This window comes from Euprymna scolopes, chromosome 4 (genome assembly GCF_053919585.1).
Source record: "Euprymna scolopes isolate OS-2025 chromosome 4, ASM5391958v1, whole genome shotgun sequence".
Classification (NCBI taxonomy): Eukaryota; Metazoa; Mollusca; class Cephalopoda; order Sepiida; family Sepiolidae; genus Euprymna; species Euprymna scolopes.
This window is the reverse complement of record NC_136485.1, coordinates 141,549,638-141,576,890: the sequence shown is the minus strand read 5'-3', so window position 1 is coordinate 141,576,890 and position 27,253 is coordinate 141,549,638.

Below are 27,253 nucleotides of genomic sequence, written 5' to 3'. Positions count from 1 at the left end.
AAAGAAGCTTTGTTCGTGGAATCTACGTTTTGGTTTAGGCACAGATAAAGAGTGGGGAAAATTATTGACAGTGGTTTCAGCATAACGGGTGTTTTTCATGAAAGATTTGCGAGAGGGGACCAGAGATTGGATATCAAACGAGCCCTTGCCATGGAAATAACGATAAAATAAAGACAGGCTCGCAACGTCTCTTCTGTGGGAGAGAGGCTGCAGGGAAGAGAAAAGAGCATCCCCACTAAGCTACAAAGTCTATTTTGTACTCTGTCAAGGCAGGATAGGTTATTTTTAGCAGCTTCTGCCAAGATGCGGCAGCAGTACTCCATCCTTCGACGTACTTGGCTTTTATATAGATAGAGAATTGCATCAGTAGTGAGATGTCTTCTGGAGTGGTAGAAGGATCCTACTATTTTTCCAGCTACCTTCGCAACAGAATTGATGTACGTGTTCCATTTCAGATCAGGAGTAAAGGTCAATCCCAGAAGCTTGTCAAAACATGGAGTCTCCTCAAGACGAGAGCCATCCATTTCAATTGATACCAGATGGGGATCAGGGCGTTGATGATGTAAAGATAGGAGCTTGGTTTTAGATGCATTAAAAGTAACCAGCCACCTCTTTCCCCACTTTACCACTTGCTCAAGATTAGAGGAAAGAGAATCAGAGAGAACTTTGTAATTCACGGCCTTTGATGTGTTGCCATAGATGGTCGTGTCATCAGCATAGATGTCAATGAATGATTTAAGTTTGGGAGATCATTGATGTAGATCAGGAAGACAGTTAGGCCCAGGATGGATCCCTGAGGGACTCCAGCATTAATACTGTGGGCCTCTGATTTTTGCCTATCAACCACTACTCTTATGAGCCTATCAGAGAGAAATAATTTAATAATTGAGAAAACATTTCTAGCTATACCGTAGCTGGAAATCTTATGAAGTAGGCCTTTATCGGAGGCCTTTGATATGTCAAGAGCAATTGCCCTAGAAAGGAAGCCTTTGTCAAGGGATTCACTAATCCTATGAGATATAACCGTTAGCACATCTGTTGTAGATCTAGCAGCATGGAAACCATATTGCATGTCACTAAGAAGATTATTTCTGCTGAGATGGTTGACTACTTTTTTATTTAATATGGATTTCAGCAGCTTACTCATGACACACAGGAGACTTATTGGTGTATACTGAGAGGGAGATGACTTCTCACCTGAATTCTTAAATACAGGGCATACTAATGAGATTTTCCAGCGTGTTGGGAAGCACTTCTCCTTAAAGCAACGCTTAAACAGTTTTATAAGTATGGGGGCAAGTTCTGGTTGAAGCTTTTTATAATTGGAATGCCGTCAGGGCCAGTTGCTTTACTGGAATCAAGGTCCTTGATTAGCTTGGCGACCTCACACACAGATATTTGTATGTTGCATGGCATGTTGTCTGTTATAGGAGGAAATACGGGGAGTTGATGGCCTTGGTCACATAGGGTAGAATTAGCTGCAAAGTTCTTGACAAATAGTCTGGCCTTGTCTGATGCTGACGAGATGACCTCAGGTCCATTGATGATGGTTGGGATAGAACGTATGCTTCTGTTCAGGATCCTGTTTGCTATTTGCCAGGACTGGTGGGAAGCAAGCCGCTGCTCAGTTACTTTGGATTTAACGGACTGAGCATATAACTCTCTTGCATTTTTTATTACTCTTTTACAGTGGTTTCTGACAGTCCTGAAAGCAGCTTTAATCTCAGTACATCTATTACGTTGGTAGCTATGGAAAAAGTGATTTCTGTGCGCGATGGCAGCAGCACATTCAGGGGAGAACTATGGCTAGCTATTAGGTTTTTGTTGGAATTTTTTGGATGATATGAATCGGTCTATGCCTACAATTAACCATTTGGTCAGGTCTGATACTAATGAGGACATGCCATTTTTAAACATGGAATGCAGAGGTAGATCAGATATAAATGTACGGAAGTTATTCCAGTCAGCCATAGAGTATCGATATACTGTACGGTGGAGAGGTACGTCTGAAGACTTATTACATTTCATTTTTATCTTAACTGATACAACCGAGTGTTTGGAAGATCCTAGAGGAGGTAGAACGGAACACTTTTGCTAAAAATGCACTTCGATCTATGACTATTTCCATTTTTCTTAACCTCAACTACGATGGGGTCCGAAATGACGTTTTTTTCCTCGCCTGCCATGATCACAGGCCTGTGCCTGGTTCTAGTGATTGTCGGTTTTACAAAGATATTTGTGAAGAGTGTCTTTCTTATAGGGATCGTTCTAGAAAAGGCATGAAGCCACTTGATATAAAGAGTTTAAAAAAAGTCAAAAACTAGCCAACAGTACGTGTTAAATGGATAGATTTCGACCTAGAAAACATCAATTTTTTTTCATTTGTCAGAAACATTATGTATGGAATGTGATGACTAAAGGACAAAATAAGGGAAGCCAGAGTTAAGTAAATCCAAGATCCATTTTCTACTGTCCACAAATATTTCATCAGTAGTTTTCTTTTGAGTCGGTTCCTGACGACTTCTAATGCGAAGATAAGTTTTTGGTAAAAAAATAAGAGCTGCCAAATCCTTACTTTGCTCTCTAGCGGTACAATGCCATAGCGCATTCGAGTGTTCTCATTGTAGACGTGATGAGCTGAGTAAGTTCGTGTCTGAGTTGTCTACTAAGATTCAGTCATGAATGTTAAACTGCCTTTTTGCAGCAGAAGCTTTAGTGATCGTCTTATCAGAAAGATGTGTTCTCCGAGACGGGTATCACACTCACCTCTGTACTTTAGGATAATGTCTACGCAAACATGCATCAAATTATTCTTGAACTGGAGACCATCGCAGCCAAAATCAAAACAGTGTATCAGATTTAATGACAATTTTGCACGTCATACTCAGCGATAAAACAAGGATTGTTAAATATTCATCACTGGACCTTGATAGATAAGTCAGGCCTAGACTACATTTTTATTTGTACCTTTGAATATGGTTGACAAGTTCATAAATGAAACAAAATAACTATTAAGATATCAGAAAAATGAAGCGAGCATTATATTTTCATTAAATAATGACATATTGATGTTCGGAGATCGGGTAGTCGTACCCGCAGTGCTAACAAAGAAAATTTTAACAGATTTTCACACCCGACATCTAGGAATTTGTATAATGAAGACACATATGCAGAGATTCGTATACTGGTCAGATGAATAAAGATTTTGAAAATATGGCGAAAACGTGCAAAAGCTGCGCGTCCGTAGCAAAAGCACCACCAATAAAATTCAAGGCTTTGCCTATAACAGACTCGTCTACACATTGATTGCACTGGAATGATAAAAAGAACATACTTTTTCGTCTCGCTAAATGACCAGAAAACATTGACAAGTAAAAACACAATAAACATCTTACATGAACTGATCGAAGGATTCTGCGTACAGGAAAGTGTTTTATCTTTTGTTTTATAACATTTTCACCCCCAAAAATGATGTGGGGGCTACTGTCAGATACATAAGTTGCAGGGATATAATGTAGGGACTTGAGCAATAAGACGTCTGTTTATATTGCAATTGAACTTCTGCTTGTCAGTACAGTTGGGGAAGTAGGAACCCGGAAGGGAGTTCCAAAGCCTAGCAGTTCTATGGGAAGAAACTATTAGAGCAGAAAGCTTTCTAGCATCTAGGAATCTCTACTGTATAGGGGTGGGACTTTGCTGCTTGTCGGGTTTGTCGAGGATATTTACATCGAGGGGGTACAAGGGCTTGTAGTTCGTCGGAGCACCCCCTTATAAAATACTTGTAAAAACGGGCATAGAGATGCAACATTTCCTCGATGGAACAAAGGTTGAAGCTTAGATGACGGTTTAGGACTCATCAGGTTGACGACTCTCTTTTGGATCCTGTCCAGGAGTGAGAAACTAGTAGCAGATGAACCAGCCCAAATGTGAAAAAAAATACTCCATACATGGGCGAATTGTGGCCTTGTAGATGTATAGGATACTTTCAGGTGTGACTTTCTAGCAGAGAGAGCCCACTTTTCTTGCAGCAGCTTTGGCAATGCCGTCAATGTGTCTGTTCTAACTCATGTTCCCTGTGAACGTTAAGCCGAGGAGTTTGAAATAAGTACTTTCAGGTAATGTATATTGAGATATTGGTGACTAAGAAGGTTTCTTGTAATTATTAAAGGGAACGAGCTTAGTTTAGGCAGCATTGAATGTGACCATCAATTTTTGTCCCCGTTCCACTATAGACTGTTAGTCTTCTAGGGTTTCGGCCATTGTCTGGGATATGTGTTCATTCATTTTCTCCTCATGCCTGTTATAGAGCATGGTGTCGTCAGCAAATTTGCCTGTCTCAAAGTCAATTTTATCATCAAAGTCATTTATGAATATCAGAGATAATAAAGGTCCAAAGAGCGACCCCTGAGGTTCACCCGCATTTATATCATATTGATTTGACATACGACTAATGAGGACAATATGGATTCTTCTCTTGTTGAAGAAGGATTTACTATTTTAAGTATTTTTATGAGAAGACCATTGTGCCATACCCTGTCAAAAGCCTTAAATATATCCAGGGCCGCTGCCCTCCCTTCCCCTGCTTTATTAAGTGCATGGTATATACGTTCAGAAATTACAGTTAGAATATCTGCAGTAGAACGGGCTTGCCTAAATCCATATTGATGGTCGAACAGAAGTTTAGTAGCTATAAAGTGGTGGACTAGAGCTTTATTGAATATTTTGGCAAAAAGAGGGAGGACACTAAAAGGGCAATAATTTAATGGGTCAGTTCTTTCACCAGAATTCTTGTAAACTGGTACCACAGAAGCAGTTTTCCAACAGTCAGAAAAGCAAGATTCGTTAAAGCATTTGTCGAAAAGTTTAAAGAGAACTGGAACAACCTCAGCGTAGCATTTTTTAACAGTACAGACGGGATGAGATCAGGTCCACATGCTTTTGAGGTGTCTAAGTATTTTATGATGTCATGTACTTGAGAAGAGGTGATTTTCAGATCATCTAGTGTGCTTTCTGTCTGCAAAGGAATATCAGGGAGGAATGGTTTTCTGAGTCTAATGTAAAGTTTGAGGTAAACCGACTGGCAAGCATGTTAGCCTCCTCGGTTGCCGGGAAAACAACCTCATGATTGTTGGATAGTGAGGGAATTGTTGATTGCCTATTATTTACTACACTGTTGTAGATTTTCCAGAAATCACGGGTTCCTAATTTCTGCGCTTCAATGCGTTATCTGGTGGTTTCGGTATATTTTCTCTTAGTTGTTGCTATTTCTTTCTTGCAATTACTTCTAGCTTCTATAAACTTTCGTCTGTTTGCACTGGACTAATGCTGGATAAATCTCCAGTATGCATGTGGCCTTTGAGCTATGGCAGCTGTGCAAGTAGATGTAAACTATTGGTCTGTTGATTGATGCTAGTCGATTGAAGTTGATTTCCATAGGTTCTTGGTCCAGCCTTGGATTTTCTACTGAGAGAAACTGAAACATTGTGATACTTATTTCATGAAAAGAGGATGTAGCTGTTCTGTATTTTGGATTGTGATCTAGATTGTCAAGTGTTGCAACCGTAAAAATCTTACGACGCAGATTGCTAGGGCAGACTATATAAGCGTTGGCATGTGCTCTTTCAGCAGTAGCTTGTGTATAGCCAATTTCAGTAGTAAGCACTCTTTTATATGATACGCTCAGACAATATTGCCGTAGCAGTTCTACGAGTTTCTTGCTCCTTGTCTGCAGTTGTAAAGCCAAAAAGCACTGCAAGAGGAGGTTCACATCTATGGTTTACGAAAAGAAAAGAAAAGGAAGAAAAGAGATATTCAACATGATCAGTTGACTCATGAAGAGAACTGGCCTGGAATTGTCTTTCATAGGATTTGACAAAAGAAATATTTTAGCCTTATTGGAACAGCAGATTCCTCACAACCCCTTGAAATTGAAAGCAGTATCATGACCCAAAACTGGTTTACATAGAATTGATGCTACCCTTAGTAAAGTATGTGATGTTTACTCTGGTGTCTGTCTTGTGCTCAAGATGATTTTTTGAGCCATCTCTGAACATACAAGGAATCCTTGATTTCGGGTCCCTTTTTCTTCTGTCAGATGTGGAAAATGTCCAAGCACTCTGTCTTTCAAGCGTGTGCTGTTTAATTTGTTGAAAATCCCATGCTGTCCCAATCTTTCTGTCAAATCTTGGAGAGCAAAGATTTTACAACCTCCAGCAATTTCCTCACTGATGAATTGTAGTAGCTCATTTTCCACTGTGATCTCAGTGTCTTGGGTGACTTGACCTTGTTTTGTACCCATTAACATTTCATAACGTTGACGATTGAATTTAATGTAGCAATTTCGATAGCTAGTAGATCTCCTTCTGCAAGTCATGCTACAATTCGATCTTCTTCCAGTGAAACTGCTTTTTCATGGATGTCATCGGTCAGGGAAACTTTTTGGAATGAATGGTCATCTTTACGCATTGTTTCATTACAGACGAGACATAACTTTCGATTAGCTTCTGTGTTAGATCTTCTTGGTCGTTTGCGTTCAGGTTGTAAGCATTTGGAGCAACATGCCCTTGCCTGCTCAAGTTCTGATGCCTTGTACAACTGACGACATGTTTTATGCCAGGATACTCGATTTGCTTGCATACTTGTTTCATCTGGAAGTTCCAAGTTTAGGTGAGTTGCAGCATTAACATTTCGGAATTGATTTACAAGGCTGATAATATCTTTGTATACTTCTGCTCCACATACACGAACTGGGCTGTCAAGAGGACAGACAAGTTCATCGTTTGTTTTTTCTTGATAGAGGATGCACAACTCACATTTCATCGTCTGATCCATCACACTAGCATGGAAAGAGAAAAAATACATGTAAATTTTGTTACGAGTTGGATGGTCCACTTTGAGATTATTAATGACATATCTAGCCACAGAATATAATTATCACTCATAACCAGTATACATGAACATAAACACAAGAATCTAACTGTACTGTAACGCATTTCCGTATTCTGTCTCAGCCTTTCCCTTTAACGATTGGTATGTTTGGAATATATGTTTTATACATGAGCTTTGAAATAAAATAACGTATATTCTAACAATGATTTATCCCTAGAACATTTCAAGACAAAAACATTAATGTCGTAAAAAATGGTCTTATTGGATTCTTTGACTATGAAATCCTTGGTATAGACACCAAATGTACGTTTCTAGGTTGAATAGTTTCCAAGATATCGACGTTATTTAGATCTGGTTGACGGTCATTTTGTAAAATGGTGGAAATCGATGAAGACGCAATCTGATCGATGTCCACTCAAATTAAAATTATTTCTTAAACCCTAAGCTTCAACCTGGCACCAAAATTCAAACTTTTACAAAAAGTTGAATTGAAAATGAAAATTTGCATAGGGTGGGAACTCCACTAACATACGGGAAATATTTCAGAGCTCGAATCGGTCTAACAAGCAATTTTCGAACCCACGGTCATCTTCGCAAGCGATGGATGAACATCAGCACTAATAGGAAGGCAACGGAATGTTTGTATGTTGCAGTGGTATTTCAGACAATTGCGAAGAAATGGGTTGGAGTTTTATTTACAAGCTGGGACGATAAAATTGTCACCTTAGAAAAGACAAAATGATTTCCATTTCCGTTTGATGAAAACCGGGTTTCTTTTTTTCTTTTTTTTGTGTTTTTTTTTTAGACCATTTACTAGTTAATCAGTTGTGTAAAAATCCCAAGAGAGATAGGAGCCTTCTATCAAGTCTGAAAGTGACACTATGTGGAACGAGCGAGATCGGAGATGCGCCGCTGTACAACTGATGCTCTCTACCAATCTAAGTTATGACAACAGTACCATTGCCAGCACTCTCAAAATGCACATCCGGACAGTTCAATGCTTGAGGGCACGGCTCAACGAAGTTTCTGGCCATGGTTATGGTCTTTGGTGTGGTTTCAAGTGAGAGTCACATCATGCAACCTCACATCTTTGAAGTCGGCTTGAAAATCAATACCAAAATGTACCTGGATGTGCTGAAGTGTGTGGTGATCCCCTGGTGCAATCAGGTGGCCACTGGCAGACCCTGGTCGTGGCAACAGGACTCGGCGCCTGTCCACAAGTCCAAAGAGACCCAGGCTTGGCTTCAGATAAAGTGCTACGACTTTTACCCTATATTCACTGCCGCCCTCCTCCCCTGACTTGAACATGCCAGATTACTTCGTTTGGTCATACGTCGAAAACATCACCTCCCAGAACACCAAAGCCAGCCTGATCGCCGCCATCTGCCGAGTATCGCTGCACTCCCTTCGACACTTGTGGAAATGGCATGCTTCCAGTTTCGGACCCGTATCGAGGCGGTGATTGAGGTTGAAGGTGGTTACATTGAATAGATGTCAGCTCTACTACATAATCAAGTTATCTGAATTGATTTTTTCAAATCATTTTTTTAAATAAAGTTGTAATGCTGTTTTCTTCAGGACGACAAATTTATCGTTCCATCCTGTATTTTTCCAACATTCTTTCAGTCATGAATTTCCAAATTCCACTTGAATATCATCCTGAAATAGTGAATCTTCTATTTGCGAAATCTCTATGGACCTTAACTATCAACTTCGCGAATATTCAATCGTAAATTCGCATCTGTAATATAAACAGTTTTCCGCGTTCTGATTTCCTATCTTTATTTCTGTATCTTTATTGCCTCTCTCTCTCTCTCTCTCTCTCTCTCTTTCTAATTTTACTTCTCTCTCTTTCTTTCCACGTTCATCAACCCTCCTTCTCAATTTTTACCATCCCTCTCTTTCCCGCTACTTTTACCTCTTACTCTCTTTCCTTTTCTATTTTTACCCCAACTGTCTTCATATTAATCCCTCTCTTTCTCTCTCCTTTTCTTCTTCTCATATTCTCTCTCTCTCTCTCTCTCTGTTTTTTCTCTCACTCACTTTCTCTCTTTCTCTCCATTTCTATATTTTCCCTCTTCACATTTATTACCCTCTTCTCCACTCTATCTCTCTCTCCACGTTTTCCCATCTCTTCCTATATATATTTTACCTCTCTTACCACATTATTCCTCCCCTTTTTACTCTCTCTCTCTCTCTCTTTCTCTCTCTCTCTATCTCTCTGTCTCTCTGCCTCTCCCCCATCTATCTGAACCATTCATCATAGAATAGAATTTCTCATCGGAATATTTGTTTGAAGTCCTTGAAAGAAATGGCTATTCACCGTTTGCCATTTGCCTTTGAAGTTTTCAATAAAGCAAACATCTTATTTAATTATTGATCCAAAAAAAAAAAATGAAAAGGGTAAAAATTGCAATTTTCCTTTCGATATCGTTTCAAATATGTCTATGTATGTGCGTAGTTTTATTTGAACATAAGCAATTTCGACATTCAAATCATACAGCTCTGCCCATAATAAATTCTGCATCCTTACGTTTCTCTGATTTGGCTTCATCAACGCATTATGGATGCTTTTTTTGTAGCCTCGTAACTATCGCCTCCCCTACTCAGTGTTCATTTACCATCGAAAGTATTTCTGACAAAGGAGGAAGAAAATTAAGTCTACTCGGTTGGTTGTAAGGGCGACAGTAGACGGAGATGACTTGAGTAATTTTCTTCGTTTCTTTCTATCTCATATCACTAATAAGTGTGCTGAAGACAAACGTTCACCTGGGCTAGCTTTATCTGCCTGATAGTCAGGGACCTGACCCTTGAAAGGAGGCTGTCCTATCAACAAGTGCTAAATATTAGAACTGCTGTATTACTATATGATGAGTGGAATCTAGATCATGTGTAACGTTATCTGCTGACCAACACACGTTGTGCGTAGTTTCAGTCGCAAAGGAGACCAAGACAGAGAATAGGAAATAACTCCAACTCGCTTGTTCTTTGTAGCAACAACATTTATTCTCTCAGCCGTAGCATCACCCACGTGATCTAAAACGTTCTCCACCTCTCTCACGAGATCTCGAACGTTATCTCGTCTCCCCCGCGATCGTTCTCTCTCTTTTTATAGTCTTTTTACACCCAATGGTGACGTCACTTCGCATGCATTTACACCCGCGCTATGTTACACATGCAGTAGTTTCTGGCGGGGGTTTTTAATGGCATAATCATGGGAGCTGCTCCGCCTTTTCCTTTTCATTGATCTTTAAAAAAATGTTCTTCTTTACTCATTCATTCTCTCTCTCTCTCTCTCTCTCTCTCTCTCTCTCTCTCTATCTCTCTCTTTCTCTTTATCTCTCTCTCTATCTATCTATCTATCTATCTATCTTTTTTTCTTTTTCTTCTTTTATCTTGCTCTCTAAATATATCTGCTAACCTCTTCCACAAAATTCTCAACCTCACTATGAAAATTCTCAACAAACAACGCAAGATTAAATCCAAATCCCTAAATACCACTGTAGTTTCCAATTTTCAGGTTTCCCTCAACATAAAGGGTCTATGTTCTAATCTTCTAAAGGTTGAAATCCAATTATAGGAGACCAAACGTGATCTATTGTTTGCGTATGAAACAGACATTGGCTTGTTTCCCTCGATCATTTTGCGATAAAAGGGTTACTTTAACTTGACAGCCAAACCTAGCCCTCAAGATCGTCACGAGCATGGAATATGTGCTTGCATTAGGAATGGCCCTCCCCGTTGCAGAGACATCTTCAAAGATCCTAATTTGTTTTATATGTGCTTCTGAGTAGTATTTACTCACAACACCGCATTCATATTTGCCCTCTGTCTTCCCCACAGCTATAAGAAAAATTAACTGTATCCTATCTTCTTATTTCTCGGCTAACATGCACATTTGGAGAGATTTCAATGTTCACAATGTTCCTATTTACAATGCCTCCCCACGGGACAGAGTTAGACACCAGGGTCGTTTTTTAATGTGGAGAAAAGGAACAAAAAATAAAAATTGTCTCAGTCGTGAAGGAGTTCTCCTCCACTAACAGAGAACAAGAAATTGAAGTGTATCATCTGAAGAACAGATCACAATGTTTAATGGCTAGTCTGTTCAAACAAGACAGATAGTGGAGGGGAGTTTGCCATGATTTCTCTCTTGCTCATGATCTAGCGCAGATTGTTAACGAACCTACACTCTTACGCCATGCTAACAATCTTTGCCTAAAAATTTGCCCTGAAATCCGCTCATTCTTCGTTCTGTCTCCGCTAGAATCTTCCAATCACTGTTGTCTCAAATACGATAAAACGAAAGTATAACGAAACCTCAGGCATTCTTCTTCATCACGCAGTGGTTCGATATTTAATGGCTGATTGGGACAGCTTCTGAACTTTCTTATCAGAAAATACTTTTGTGTTCCATGATTAAAAAGAACGTGTCCTCTATAGCATCTGAGTAATTTTATTGGTTCACTGTCGGAATAGATAGCTACATGCTTTCGAAAAAATTTCAACAGAGACCATATAGCCAACCGTGGAACACTCTTGAATGTGTCGCTTTGCATTGCACCCAGGAATAACTATTTTAATTGCCTTTAATGAAATAGATGTTCTGAAACTAAATCCGCCTTTCGGACTGCTAATATCCATTGCAAAACAGTTTTAGAAACCGCTAGTGTCAACTGCTTAGTTCAGTAGTTTAGTTGCCAAGTTTTGGCGAATAACAAGCAGGGCTCCGAACAGAATGTAATATTGTCTGGGAACGAACACGTTGTATATTCCGTCGCAAAGGAAACCAAGAATAAAAAAGAGGAAAGAACTTCAACTCGCTTTTTCTTTGTCACAACATTTATTTCCTCGTTATTACTGCTGTTACGTCACCCGTCTTCTTTCACGTGATCTCGAACGTTCTTGTATTCTGTGTTCCATGTCTCTCTCGTGATCGTCCTCTTCCTACTTTTTATAGTCTTTGTTTTCTTTACTGTGACGTCATTTTGCATGCATTTGCATATAGCCGTCCACGCTGTTACAAGATCATCCTCTATTTTAACCATTATTAGGGCTGTGACAACAGCATATTCTTTTCATAAAAAAAGTGGTAGTAGGCAGGAAGGCTCGAACCCGCGACGCTAAGGCAGAAAAGAAAGTGAAAGAAAGCCTGACGTCTTACATGAAGCAACTGGAAGTCCGGAACGTGGAAATTTGTAAAGTCATTCCAACCGATACGATGACTTGCAAAAATTGCGACGCAAAAAACGACCCTCCTTGTAGAAAATTGCCAGTTGAGAGTGAATGAATTAATTGTTTTAGCCAATTTTTCGATATTTGTCGTCCGAAAGGCCAACCTTCAAAACGGTACTGATCTCGTGAATGTCTGTCGCCTCTGTCGAAAGTTTTAGGCTGACATACATACATACATATATACATTTAAACATAGGTGAGATTTATATAATAGACTATTCTGGGTGCCCGGCGTTGCCCAGGTGTTTGGAGGTATACGTTGAGCAAAAAAAAAATAGTGGTAGTAGGCAGGCAGACTCGAACCTATACCACGAAGGAGGGAAAGAACGTGAAAAAAACGTGATGTCGTTGCTGTGTCGTCCATCGCAAAACAGGAAGTGGCGAAGGTTTAAATTAAGGCTAGTCAACCGAAAAGAGAGAATGATTTTCGAAATAATCGGCGAAAAAAGCGAAAGTAGAAAAGTGCCCAACTGAGGGTGAAGAAATTAATGTTTTCGGATAATTTCTCGATATTTGTCGTCCGAAAGGTCGAGCTTCAAAATGATACCGATCTCGTGAAAATCCGTCGCCTCTGTCGAAAGTTTTTGCGAGACATACAAACATACATACATACATACATGCATTTAAACAGACAGGTGAGATTTATATTATAGAAGAAGAGTGCGTATGGGATGGGGATGATACTGGTTGAGTACTGGTTCTGGACATTACTCCTTGTTTCCCATTGAAAGGAACTAGATGTATTAAGAACGCTACCGCCGCCAGGCGTCTTCCGCGAAGCTCTCACAAAATAAAGAATCTAGGTCTCCTTGTTAAGCTATGTTTATAGGAGAGACGTGTAGAGAGGGGGAGTAAGAAGTATATATTTATTGTTTTGTAAAAGGTAAGACAGAGAGCGTGTCTGTCTTTCATAATTGTCAACCGTAAACTAATGTGTTGATCCGTATTCTGTCTCAGCCTTTCCCTTTAACGATTGGTATGTTTGGAATATATGTTTTATACATGAGCTTTGAAATAAAATAACGTATATTCTAACAATGATTTATCCCTAGAACTTAGAACGAGGATAATGATTAAATAAGTGTCCGGTGGACGTTGACACAACACTGGTTATTGAAAATTGTGGTGGTGATTGGGAAAAACTTGATTAAAAGAGCCGTTCAACAAGAATCTGTTTGTATTTGACTAGAAATCGACTATACTGTCGACAACTTGGAAGCAATCCCGTGGGATTGTATTTTACAGACGGATAGTTCTTGGAAAGAAACATAGCTCGTGAAAATTTCACTTGGTTTTCAGTAGAGAGAGAGAAAAGTGATACTATTGATATTGGTTGTAGCTAGACGCGTTTTAGTTGTGAATGTTTGACAGCCGGGCATAGATTTAAGTTCAGTAGAGTACCTGCTATGAAAAGGATGATAGAATAGAGAAATATTAGTGACGTGTTTTCTGCGAGAAAAATGTCTCTATGGAGGAGAAGAGGGCATCGCTCACTAGATTTCGAAGTTGGTTTTGTATCCTGTCGAGACAGGAAATGGTTATCTGCCCAGCACCTCCACAGGTGTGATAACAGTACTCCATCTTAGGACGTACTCGATTCCTATACAGGTAAAGGATCCCATCAGGAGCGAGATGTGTTTCGAAGCAATAGAATAATCTAATCATTTTTCCAGCGACCTTAGCAACGGATTTGATGTAAAACTTCCATTCCAGATTAAAGGCCAGTTCCAGATACTTTTTAAAGCAGGGTTTTCTTATGTGTTTTAAAAAATACGGGCAGGAAATACTATGAACTCCTATGAATAACGCTACACAGGTCGTCAAATCTTCATAAATAAGACAGTAGATCTACGCATGTTTGTCTGTGTGTAAATATTTAACAGATAAACTCTTAAACGACTGGTAACATAACATTGAAATTAACAGGAACTAATAATCATACACCAAGAAAGATTTATAACCAGTAAAATCTTTGTTTAAATGAGTGAATTACAGATATACGCCGGCAAGTTGAAATGCAGAATGCTCATTTCAACTTACCAACGTATTTCTATTACATTTGCGCATGCGCAAATTCATTCATAGCTGAAGTGGTTTAATTAAAAACTTTCTTATCTATCGATAGCTCAAACGGTAGAGAAGCGGCTGGAAAGTTAAATGTTTAGGTTTCGATTCTAGCTGATGGCATACAAGTTGTTTTTTACTTTTGAAATCAGTAATATATATATATATATATATATATGTGTGCGTGTATGTATTTGTGTGTGCCGATATTTATGTAATATATATATATCAATTAAATTATATAAATATAACTATATAGTAGACTAGATATATTAATAAATAAAATTATTCATTAATATATCTAGTCTTTATATATATACTTATATTTATATAATTTTATTTATCAATATATACACACACACATATATATCTATATATATATATATCTATATATATATATATATATATATATATATATATATATATATATATATATATATATAAATTAAGAATTTGGCACTAACGAAGTAAATAGCATTTCGATAAATAACATATCAACTTATAACATTTCATGTGATGACATTAAATTATATATATATATATGTATATATGTATATATATATATTTCATGTGATGACATTAAATTATATATATATATGTTATATATATATATATATATATATATATATATATATATATATATATATACAAATTACTTATATAAACATTTTTTTTAAATATTTCGGAGACGTATTGAAAATCAACCTTGAACTATATAAACAATTAGAAGGGCCTATTGATCTAATAGAAAACAAGTACTTAGATATTCTACTGACGCCATCCAAGAAAAAACCAGACTTTCTACCTTGAACCACTTATGAATAAAATGGACAGCGTTTTGAAACGTATGATATAGAAAAATTACAATACCTCTACTACGGAAGACTAAAACAGTATAAACTTCTATGAACTGAAATTTAGTAAATATACCGATCTATTGCCCGACAATGGCGCGTTTGAAAAAGGCTTACTAGATTTGATTCCCAAGATTTTTTTTTATATAATATAATAACACTTTTTTTTTACATGGGGGTCACCACTTATCAAGGCCCGGAGGCACTCAGGGATAAGGGTTATTGCGTGTACAGTAATCAATGAGATAGTATTGTAGTAATCATTAGTATTGGGGATTTGATAGAGTGTCCTACTTAAGGGGGCGGTTTGTCAGGAATTTGTTTATGTTGGATTTGAGGACATCCAAGTTGTAGTCAGGTGGGAAACAGACGAACGAAAGAGAGTTCCACAATCGTGCACTTCTAAGAAAGAAGCTCTGCTCATGGAATCTATGTTTGGATTTAGGCACAGATAAAGAGTGGGGAAAATTATTGACAGTAGTTTCAGCCAGACGGGTGTTTCTCGTGAAAGATTGGCGAGGGGGCACCAGAGATTGGAGCTCCGACGAGCACTTGCCATGGAAATAACGATAAAACAAAGACAGGCTCGCAACGTCTCTTCTGTGGGAGAGAGGCTGTAGGGAAGAGAAAAGTGCATCCCCCACCAAACCACGAAGTCTATTTTGTACTGTCAAGGCAGGATAGGCTGTTTTTAGCAGCTCCTGCCCAGATGTTGCAGCAGTACTCCATCCTTCAACGTACTTGGCTTTTATACAGATAGAGAATTGCATCAGTAGTGAGATATCTTCTGGAGTGGTAGAAGGATCCCACCATTTTCCCAGCGTCCCTGGCAACAGATTTGATGTACGTGTTCCATTTCTGATCAGGAGTAAAGGTCAAACCCAGAAGCTTGTCAAAACATGGAGCCTCCCCAAGACGAGAGCCATCCATTTCAATTGATGCCAGATGGGGATCAGAGCGTTGATGATGTAAAGATAGAAGCTTGGTTTTGGATGCATAAAAAGTGACCAGCCAGCTTTTCCCCCATTGTACCACACGCTCAAGATCAGAGGAGAGAGAATTAGAGAGAACTTTGTCATATACGGCCTTTGATTGTTGCCATAGATGGTCGTGTCGTCAGCATAGATGTCAACGAATGATTTAAGTATGTGTTTAGGGAGATCATTGATGTAGATCAGGAAGAGAGTTGGGCCCAGGATGGACCCCTGAGGGACTCCAGCATTAATACTGTGGGCCTCTTATTTCTCCCCATCAACCACTACTCTTATGAACCTATCAGAGAGAAATTATTTAATGATTGAGAAAACATTTCCAGTAATACCGTAGCTGGAAATCTTGTGAAGTAGGCCCTTATGCCATACCTTATCAAAGGCCTTCGATATGTCAAGAGCAATTGCCCTGGAAAGGAAACCTTTGTCAAGAGATTCACTAATCCTATGAGATATAAACGTTAGCACATCTGCTGTAGATCTAGCAGAATGGAAACCATATTGCATGTCACTAAGAAGGTTGTTTCTGTTAAGGTGGTTGACTACTTCTTTATTTAATATGGATTCCAGCAACTTACTCATAACACACAGGAGACTTATTGGTCTGTACTGAGAGGGAGATGACTTTTCACCTGAATTCTTAAATACAGGGCATACTGATGAGGTTTTCCAGGGTGTTGGAAAGCACTTCTCCTTTAGGCAACGCTTAAACAGTTTTGTAAGTATGGACGCAAGTTCTGGTTGAAACTTTTTCAGCACTATGACTGGAATACCGTCAGGGCCAGTTGCTTTACTGGAATCAAGGTCCTTGATTAGCTTGGCGCCCTCATGCACAGATATTTGTATGTTGCATAGCATGTTGTCTGTTATAGGAGGAAATACAGGGAGTTGATGGGCATCGTCGCATAGGGTAGAATTAGCTGCAAAGTTCTTGGCAAATAGTCTGGCCTTGTTTGATGCTGACGAGATGCCCTCAGGTCCATTGATGATAGTTGGGATAGAACATACGCTTCTGTTCAAGATCCTGTTTGCTATTTGCCAGGACTGGTGGGAACCAAGCTGCTGCTCAGCTACTTTGGATTTAACAGACTGAGCATATAGCTCTCTTGCATTTTTTATTACTCTTTTACAGTGGTTGCTGGCAGTTCTGAAAGCAGCTTTAGTTCCAGTACATCTATTACGTTGGTAGCTATGGAAAAAGTTATTTCTGTGCACGAAGGCAGCAGCACATTCAGGGGAGAACCAAGACTGGCTGTTAAGTTTTTGTTGGAATTAGGTCAGGTCTGATACTATAGAGGACACATCCTTTTTAAACATGGAATGCAGAAGTAGGTCAGATATGAATGTACGGAAGCTATCCCAGTCAGCCATAGAGTATCTTCTGACCTAAAAAAGAAAATTTTAATCTAATGATCATGCATTCATATTTGCAGATCAAACCCGGAACATATATACTCTTTACAAAACAAATTCGCTAACCAAGAATTCTTCCTCGTAAAGAGAAGATGAACTGTGCCTCTCCCGCATTAACAAGGCCAAGAGCTTGACAAATTCAGAAAACAACTGACCACATTCCTCAGAGAACTAGAGTTTAGTATCACCATCGACACGAACCTCTCTAGCATGGACTTCTTAAACGCAACCCTAAACCTGTTCATCAACTCTATCAGACCATACCACAAGCCCACCGACAGCTTAGATATGTCAATATTCAATCATGTCACTCCCTCGTGTACCTTGTACCCAACATCAGTAAAAGAATTCCCCATTTTTCATCCAGCCCGGAGATGTTTCAACAGCCACTCCATATAACAAGGCCTACTGGGAAAGTTGCTATAAGGATGAAATTTCATACATACCCACTCAACCCAACAAGTAACAGAGACCCAATAGGAAAAGAAACATTATCTGGTTTATTCCTCCTAGTCCAACAATGTCAAATATAATATAGTTAGGAAATTTCTCCTTTTAGTAGACAAACATTTTCTACCCAGTAACAAACTCAATGAACTCTTTAACTCTATTTAACAGAAACACAGCCCCTTCTAATCTAAAACCCCACAGCTCCAATAAAGCCTTCCAAATCTCGCTGATCGTGTAGAAGAGAAGTTTGCCCTATATGAGGATGCTGCACAATTAAATCTATAATATATTAAGATAAGGTCATTTCGGGTGAAAACTCCAAAAAAGACAAAATTTATATTGAACTGATTCGAGGACCTTTCAGAGGATTTATGCCCATTATAATACCTTTAAATACTCAACAAAAAAATTAATTAACACCTGTCTAGCAACCACAGGAGTTTAATATCACTTATGAAATTAGATGGAAAGTCATATAGTTATAACAAACCCTGCAACCCAACTTCCAGGAATTGTCCACTATGCACCACTGAAAAATACAGAATCCTACAGACAATCAATAACCATTCCATAGCCTACATGAACCTTAAAAATGAGATATTCAGACAGCGCGCAACAAAAGGAAAATGTTACTTTCTAAAAGGACCAACAAAAATATCACTTAATCCACATGTAACATTGCTATAGATAAATCTGAAAACCATCAAATCTGTTTAAAATAATACAAAACAGAATAGTCCCTCTTAAAATATAATTCTACATATAACATAACAATCACTTATCCTTTTAATTAAGCATATTACATTACACCTCCATCACATGCCCACATATAAACCAACATTCTCACCTTCATAATGTCCACTTATTATGAGCATCAAATACTAGTAAATTCCCCTACAAAAAATAGAATTAATATATTAAATCTATTAATCTAAAATACCTAATATGAATACATGTACCGAGCACTACTAAATAAGGAATAAACGTGTGTACAACCAAGTTTTACCCTAGACGATCCCATGCAATCCCCTCGATAGATTTATAAACATTATTAGTTTAAAACCAGCAGTGTTAATAAAAGTAACCTACTTGAATCTATATAGACTACAAGCCTATATTAACCCATCTACTTGCTTTGATAACCCTCGGAAGTGTCTTCTGGCGATAAAAATGCCCTCCTTTTTTTACAGAAGCTCCGTTTACCTTTTATTCTTATACAGGAATCACCGCTGGGAGGCCATCAAGAATAAGGGTTAATGGGTATACATTAGTTTATGTTATTATAGCGTAGTAAAATTGTAGTAGTGGAATTTTTGTAAGTTGGATTATTTAGGGGACGGTTCATCAAGAACTTGTTTACGTGGGTTTGGAGACAATCAGATTGTAGTCAGCTGGAAAGCAGGCCAACAAAAGAGAGTTCCATGGCTGTGCAGTTCTAAGAAAGAAGCTTTGTTCATGGAATCTACATTTAGGTTTAGGCACAGATAAAGGGTGTGGGAAATTATTGATAGTGGTTTTATGAGATAATCCCCTGGGTAAGACGCTACAATTATCACCATAAGTTAAAACTTATATGCACCTTTGTTTTTAAACGAATATTTAAACTTATACGCCTTAACATTGGGAATGCACCACCCGCTTCATATCTGGCCCACTAATTACCCAATGAATTACAGTACACACCATTGCCCCTAAATCTAAATACTTCCTCAAAGCGGGAATCCAAATAACATCCATTTTCAGAAATTGTATTAATATAACAATTCTTAACTATGATTAAAACCCATATAGATATACAGTCCGACTTCACTGAAAAGGTACTTTCTTTAAAAGGAATGACCTAGAATATGAAACTATCCATCACGTAAGAAACTTCCTCCTCTTCTTGATTTCTTACCGATGATTTCGTTTTGAACGCTATTCTTTGATTTGTTTTTCATTTTGTGAGTCGCTAATGATTTGTTTTGATTTTCAAAAGCCTTTTAAAAGGCAGATCCCTTGCAATGAAACTATCATACGTCTTTGAAATATGTGGCATATAGTTTTTATATAAATAAGTTGCATTTTAGCTCTCACATTTGAGATCGAACACATCATTTCCTTTCCGACACATGCTGACGCATATATATATATATATATATATATATATATATAACTACTTCATTTACTCACATAAATTAATATACGAAAGTATAAATTTATGCGTAAACTTTTAGTATTTACTTTAAAAGTGCTCAATACGTAGGTAGAGCTAGTTAGTAAGTTATAAAATATATATGGCGATTAAGCTACACTGAATATTCTGCATTTCATCAACTCTAGGATTCTTCAGGCTTATGCGCGAATGTTGTGGTTATATATATATATATATATATATATATATATAGGATTCTTCAGGCTTATGCGCAAATTTTGTAGTTGTATATATATATATATATATATATATATATATATATATATACAACCACAAAATTTGCTCATAAGGCTGAAGAATCCTAGAGTGGATATATATATATCTTTATATGTATATATATATATATAAACTAACATTAAAAAAAAAACTAACCTAAATTTAAAACTAGATATCCAGGCAAAATAGTGCATACACAAAGGAATAGGTCAACCAGAGGTCAAATAGGCCTTTGTCCGGTAAGTGCATGTTCATTGGCTGATAGGAAGGGCGCGGTGGATACTAGAAAGCTGATTGGCTAACTAAAATCTCAATAGAAGATGTGCATATAAAAAAACGACAAACAACCACAAAATTCGCGCATACGCCTCAAGAATCCTAGAGTGGATGAAACGCAGAATATTCAGTGTAGCTTAATCGCCATATATATTTTATAACAAACTATATATATATATATATATATATATATATATATATATATATATATATATATACATATATATATACACTAGCTGTACCCTGCCACGCGTTGCTGTGGCTGAAATTCGTGCAATGGAAAAAGTTCCAAAATGAGAAAACGCATGTTAATTATAGATTTAATTTCACATTTCGTATGGGTACACAGTTTTTGTTTTTCCATTTTCTTAGCTGATGTAGAGATTTCTGGTTTGGTGACTCTTGAACACACAACATAAATTGTCCATGTGAAAAAAAAACAGTCAGTATGTAGCTGTAAGCCACACAATTGTAAAGAGTGCTCCCTGATTTTTGTTGATAGTTATTGCAAACGACAACAAAATTGGAAAATGCAGTTTCCTGAAGTGTAATGATGTATCCGGTGGAATCATACGAATGCGTTGAATGAAGATATCTTCACCTGTGAAAGGTCCTGTTAAGATTGTTGTTTCTATGATAGTGTTTGTTAATTATTTTTTACTGCAAGCCATGTGCCATTGCAAAGCTTGGATCGGTTTATATTTCACAACATGATAATTAGTTCGCCAATTTTCAGTTGCAGTACTACTTCCACAACAGTCGATGGATGTGTATGTTACTACCTCACTTGGAATTTTACGTTGAATGATAGCGTTAAGTTCATGTACGTCTTTGTATTGAGCTGCAAGAATAGCTCGTTCACTCAGTCAAGTGGAAGTCGTATAATTAATTTGAATATCTGGAAAAACCTTTTTAACCAACTCTTCTTTTGATGTAAGAAAATTACAGAAGTTAAGAGTCAAAGAATGTCGCCCTTAACTCGGATCAGCCGGAATTTTTCCGCGCCCAATTTCCCACAAGTGATGCAAAAATTTGTGTGCGGATCGAGCAGTCTGCAACTGGATATGCATATTTTGAGTTAAATTTAATGTCTCCACATAGCACCAAAAAGTAGAGTATTTGAGGGAAGCATTTATTTCATCTGCCGGTGTTGATTGAGGAATCACAGATAGCATTTGTCTGAAATCTCCTGCAAGCAATATTACTGCATTCCCAAATGGTCTGCCATTGCCATGCAAATCTTGCAAAGATCGACCAAGAGCCTCAAGTGATTATTTGCGTACCATTGTGCATTCATCCCAAACAATTTCTGCTATATTTTTCCCCATACTGGATGTTTTGGAGATGTTGAACATGAGATTTTTGAAAAATTGAATGTTTAATAGTAGTTTCAAAGTAGAATAAGTAGTTCTTCTACTTGGTAGCAAGGTCGCAAGTATTCCACATGCAGCAAGGGCTATGTCATTTTGTCACCGAATGGCTGCCAAAATCAATTTAATTAGAAAGGTTTTTACCAGTTATTCCTGGTGCTGTTCAAGGTAGCAGTAATTTCCAAATTACTTCTATTCTCACAATAAGTAAATTAGGTAACTAAAATAGGATGTATACATGCTTGACAATGCCGTATTCACTGTAATTAATTGAGGAGACTACAATAGGATGAGGGATTAGAGATGGACGGATAGACAGGAAAATATATAGATAGAAAAGAAAAAGTGAGAGGGAAATGCAGAAAGAGAAGGAGATAGAGAGAGAGAGAGAGAGGGGGAGGGTTAGAAACATAGAGGGAGCGAGACAGAGGAAAGGAGAGAAGGGGGAGAGATAGAAGGAATTAGAGAGAGAAAGGGGCTCAAAGAGAGATGGAGATGGTGATATAGAGAAATAGATGTAGAGAGAGAGAGAGGGTGGGGGAGAGAGATGGATGGAGAATGTTATTAAGAAAGGAAGCGAGGGGGAGAGAAACAGGGTGAAGTACACTTCACCGTTTTTTTCCTCGATCAGTAGATCAGAAATCCTTCGAGATTGAGGCAATTTTTTATTTTTGTTACTATCCAGAGTACCTTTTTTTTTCGTGAGCTAGATTTTCCACATATTAGAAACCGACTGGGTTATCTGTACTTTCTTATTAAACAAAAAGATATTTTAAAATCTGAATTTAACGTGTAAATACTAATTTTAAAAAATAGCACGGTAACGTAAGTGCATATGCGCCATTTTATTTCAAATATTTATTTTCCAAAGACTGATTGAATGAATTAAAGTGTTGTGTAATTATTTTCTCAGCGTTCGGCTTTCACAACCGGATAAAGTCGAGCGTTGCCGATGAAATAATAACAACGCTATGTGAAAGAAAAAGTAAAGTAAAATCTTAAATAAAAAACACAAAAAACAAAAAAAAACTACCGGTCATTTGTATTTCTTATTAAATGTTTGTAGAAAATAACATGTTTTTTTTTTGTCACAAAAATAAATTTTTAGCATTTTTGCAATAAATAATAGCAACTTCGTTAATTTTTACGACTTGCCCCAACGTATTATAAACACCTCAACCTCCCCATGTTAAAAACGGCTTTAGGAATACACCCCACCTCCTTATGTTAAGAATAGCTTTCGAGGTTTTTGGGGTATATATATATATATATATATATATATATATATATATATATATATATATGTGTGTGTGTGTGTGTGTGTGTGTGTGTGTGTGTGTGTATTGCCGATACCCGGCGAGTAGGGTTTTTTTTTTCGTTATGTTATTATGCCCGGGAGGAACACACATCCGCCGATCGAATTGTTTGTTTATTTCTTTCTTCTGTGGATGTCATGTTCCGGAGAAATCCGAGTCGCAAGCTGAGTTACGTCTGGTTCATTAAATGCATAAGTACAAATAATTGTTTTTACTTATGCTTTATTTCTTAAATGTAACAATTCCTGTGTTACTCTTCTAACGATTGTTAAAAAAGGAGTTTTTTTTACACGCACGTGTAGTCAGAATCGTTATTTTTCGTCATTTCAAAATGGTCGACCAAAAAGGAACGATGTCGAATAACAGTTTTTTTTTATAATTTGATAATATTTTTTACTTTTTAATATTTAAAAACACGGTTAGATTAGATACACTCACTATTAAAAAAAATTACGGAAAACGTTATTTCGGTATGCTAGGGAGGAACATGCATCGACCGATCGAATTGTTTCTTTCTTTCTTTCCTCTGTGTGTGTGTGTGTGTGTGTGTGTGTGTGTGTGTGTGTGTGTGTGTGTGTGTGTGTGTGTGTGTGTGTGTGTATTGCCGATACCCGGCGAGTAGGGTTTTTTTTTTCGTTATGTTATTATGCCCGGGAGGAACACACATCCGCCGATCGAATTGTTTGTTTATTTCTTTCTTCTGTGGATGTCATGTTCCGGAGAAATCCGAGTCGCAAGCTGAGTTACGTCTGGTTCATTAAATGCATAAGTACAAATAATTTTTTTATTTATGTTTTATTTCTTAAATTTAACAATTTCTTTGTTACTCTTTTAACGATTGTTAAAAAAAAAGTATGTTTTACACGCAAGTGTAGCCAGAATCGTTATTTTTCGTCATTTCAAAATGGTCGACCGAAAAGAAACGATGTCGAATAATAGCCGTTACGTTATTTCGCTTCTACTGCATGCGTGAACTTAAAATGTTCAAACATTTTCCAAACGCCTAAGCTCAATTTGTTTACTCAAATAGCATTGCATTATACGCTAGTGGCAGTTTATTATTTAACTATCTAATAGGCTCAACCCAAAATAGGAAGTAATTAATGTCATCAAGAGAGAGACTGTTTGTTTGTATCACAGCCCTTCAGTATATATATATATATATATATTACGTATATATAATATAGTAAATACATATTATAAATATTTTATATATTCTATGCATATATATATAATAAATTCCACAGTCAAACACGTCGCAGCACACAAGAGCCATGACAGTCAACGAACCGGAAGTCCAAGACTCGAGTTTCGCCCTCATTTGGGCTCATCAGTTAGACACATCCGAACTCAGGATTCGAAACCCTAGCCTCTTGCATGCGAGGCAAGCACTCTACCAACTGAGTAAATGCCTAACACACAAGAATTTCTATTAACCAACACAGATCAAGCAAACCGCGTCGAAATCCGACTGTGAAATGAACCTACTTCGTCTCAACAAAGGACGCGGTCATCCAACCAGCTAATAACCACAAGCCGATGTCTCACAAGTAGGAGTTTTAACTCGAAAAGACGATGCCATCCAGCAATGCTAACCAAGCGAGCAACTTATGATAGGATTTTCAGAATGTGAAATATATATATATATATATATATATATGTGTGTGTGTGTGTGTGTGTGTGTGTGTGTGTGTGTGTGTGTGTGTGTGTGTGTGTGTGTGTGTGTACAGTCCTGGTCAAAATCATAATACCACTTAAGAAAGTAAGCGTTTACGCATATTATCGAATTTTTAATCAAACAAATGGTTGAAACCATTGCCAAAAGGGAAAATATGATGGAAAAAAATGAAATCTGCTTTGTTTTCATTCTGTGACTTTCTATTTTTGAAACACGGAATGAAAACAACTCTAGGAAACAAATACTCGGAACTCAAAGAAAGCAGACGTTCGCCGGTAGTCGAATGAAAAATAGTAAGACAAGCAAACACATGTAGAGACCTAGACGATCCATGTAGATTATGCCTTCATGAAAGATTTGCGATCCTATACTTTAAAGAACCCCACTTTTAGATAAAACCAGTTTCTCAGAATCAGAAAGGACCACACTGGAGAAATTAAACAGGTGTTTATTCAGGTTGGTATTGTCTGAGCCAAATCTATTAATTAGTAATGATAGATGCTCGATGAATCTCTCAGTAAATGATTTCGCATTATTCTCGTCAAGATTCGCGAGAAAACAAGAAAAACGGACGAAATCAAAGAAGAACAAATAAACTACAGTACCATGTACGATGGCGACTAGGCAAAAGATATTCAAGTTGTGATTTTTTTTAATATCGTCGGTAAGAAAGGCACACTCAATAATAAAACTATGGGACGATTTGGCATGAGAGATACGTTTCGAAATATATCGAGGAGTTACATTATTTTCTAAACAAGATTTAAGAAAGGAGATAAGGGTTTAAGACGAGAAATTTTCTTTTTTAAACCAGGAAGCCGGTTGGGTGTATTTATCTGCGATTGGGTGTACCTTTTTCGAAAATAGTAAAAGAGTTTATTCGTGGTACAGAGTTTACAAATGATAGAAAAAAGAATTCTTTTTGGCCCTAAACTTTCGCCATCCTCATCAGGCGAAAACGATGGCATTTTTTTTATCTTTTTTTAAAAAACGAAAATATGGGGAAGAAATTAAAATTAATGATGAAAATGAGAACGACTTATTTACAATTATAAAAAAAAAAAAATATCACAGGGAAGAGGGAAGGGGAAAAGATAAAATAAAATGGATTAACGTATGTATATGTATAATGAATAGTGTTTAAAAAAAATTAAACTATCACGAATGGGGAATGATAACACGCATATAAATATACGGGTGGGGGGTAGAAGAAGAAGAAGAAGAAGAAGAAGAAGAAGAAGAAGGAGGAGGAGGAGGAGGAGGAGGAGGTGGGGAATCATATCTAAAGAATCCCTATAATTTGCCTAAAAGGTCTAGGGTATTCACAAACCGTTTTTGCTTGCAGAGAGAGGGGTTGAGGTGTACAACAGAGACGGATTCGAGAGTTTTCAAATTGAAAAAAGTCGTCCTTATATGCCTACATTCTGGGTTATCCAATAAATGATTTCCAATTGCGGAATCTAAATTATTTTTAGTGGGGTTGAGGAGAATTTTATTTTTATTTTTATTTTTATTTCGAAAACCTGAAGGAACATGTCCAATTCTTGTTTCAAAATGAACGCTAGTTCGCCTGAAATAGACAGCATCACACTGACATTGGAATTTATATATAATATTGCTAAGTTTGGTGCGAGGCAAACCGTCCTTTTCGAAAGAAGAAAATGCAGGTTTTGTATTGAAAATTACCCGAGGTAGAACATACAGAAAACAATTGTTGATAATCTGTTTAATTTGATTAATTAGAGGGCCACATTTTTCAACTTAAGATATACAGGACACTTTGAAGGGCCAAAGGTTTTATCTTTATTAAATTGGTTAATTTTAAATTTAATACATTTATCAATTAAGAATTCTGGGTAGCCATTATCGATTAGAATTTCATTGATTTTAGTAATTTCAGTATCTAGTCGATAGGGGGGAACAATTAATCAAGGCCCTATGTGCCAACGTATAAATTAACGTCAACTTAGTGGTTTTGGGAGTAAAAGAACACCATCTAGTATACAGACCGGTAAAGTTAGGTTTTCCGTATATAGAAGTAAGAAAACCTCCTCTGGAGGAGCCTTGACTGCCGTACAAACGGTCGGGTTTCAATCCTGGCTTGAGGTAGTTGCCTGTCTAGCCGCACTGATGAGCTGTGAAACAGCGAAACAGTACTGTATGTGGATGACTATATATATATATATATATATATATATATATATATATATATATATATATGCGAAATTCTGTTTTAAACTATTAAAATTTCCAGGAAAGCATGGAGTTTCTTAGGGATGATGAGGTATGTGGAAGGAGTAAGGAAAATGC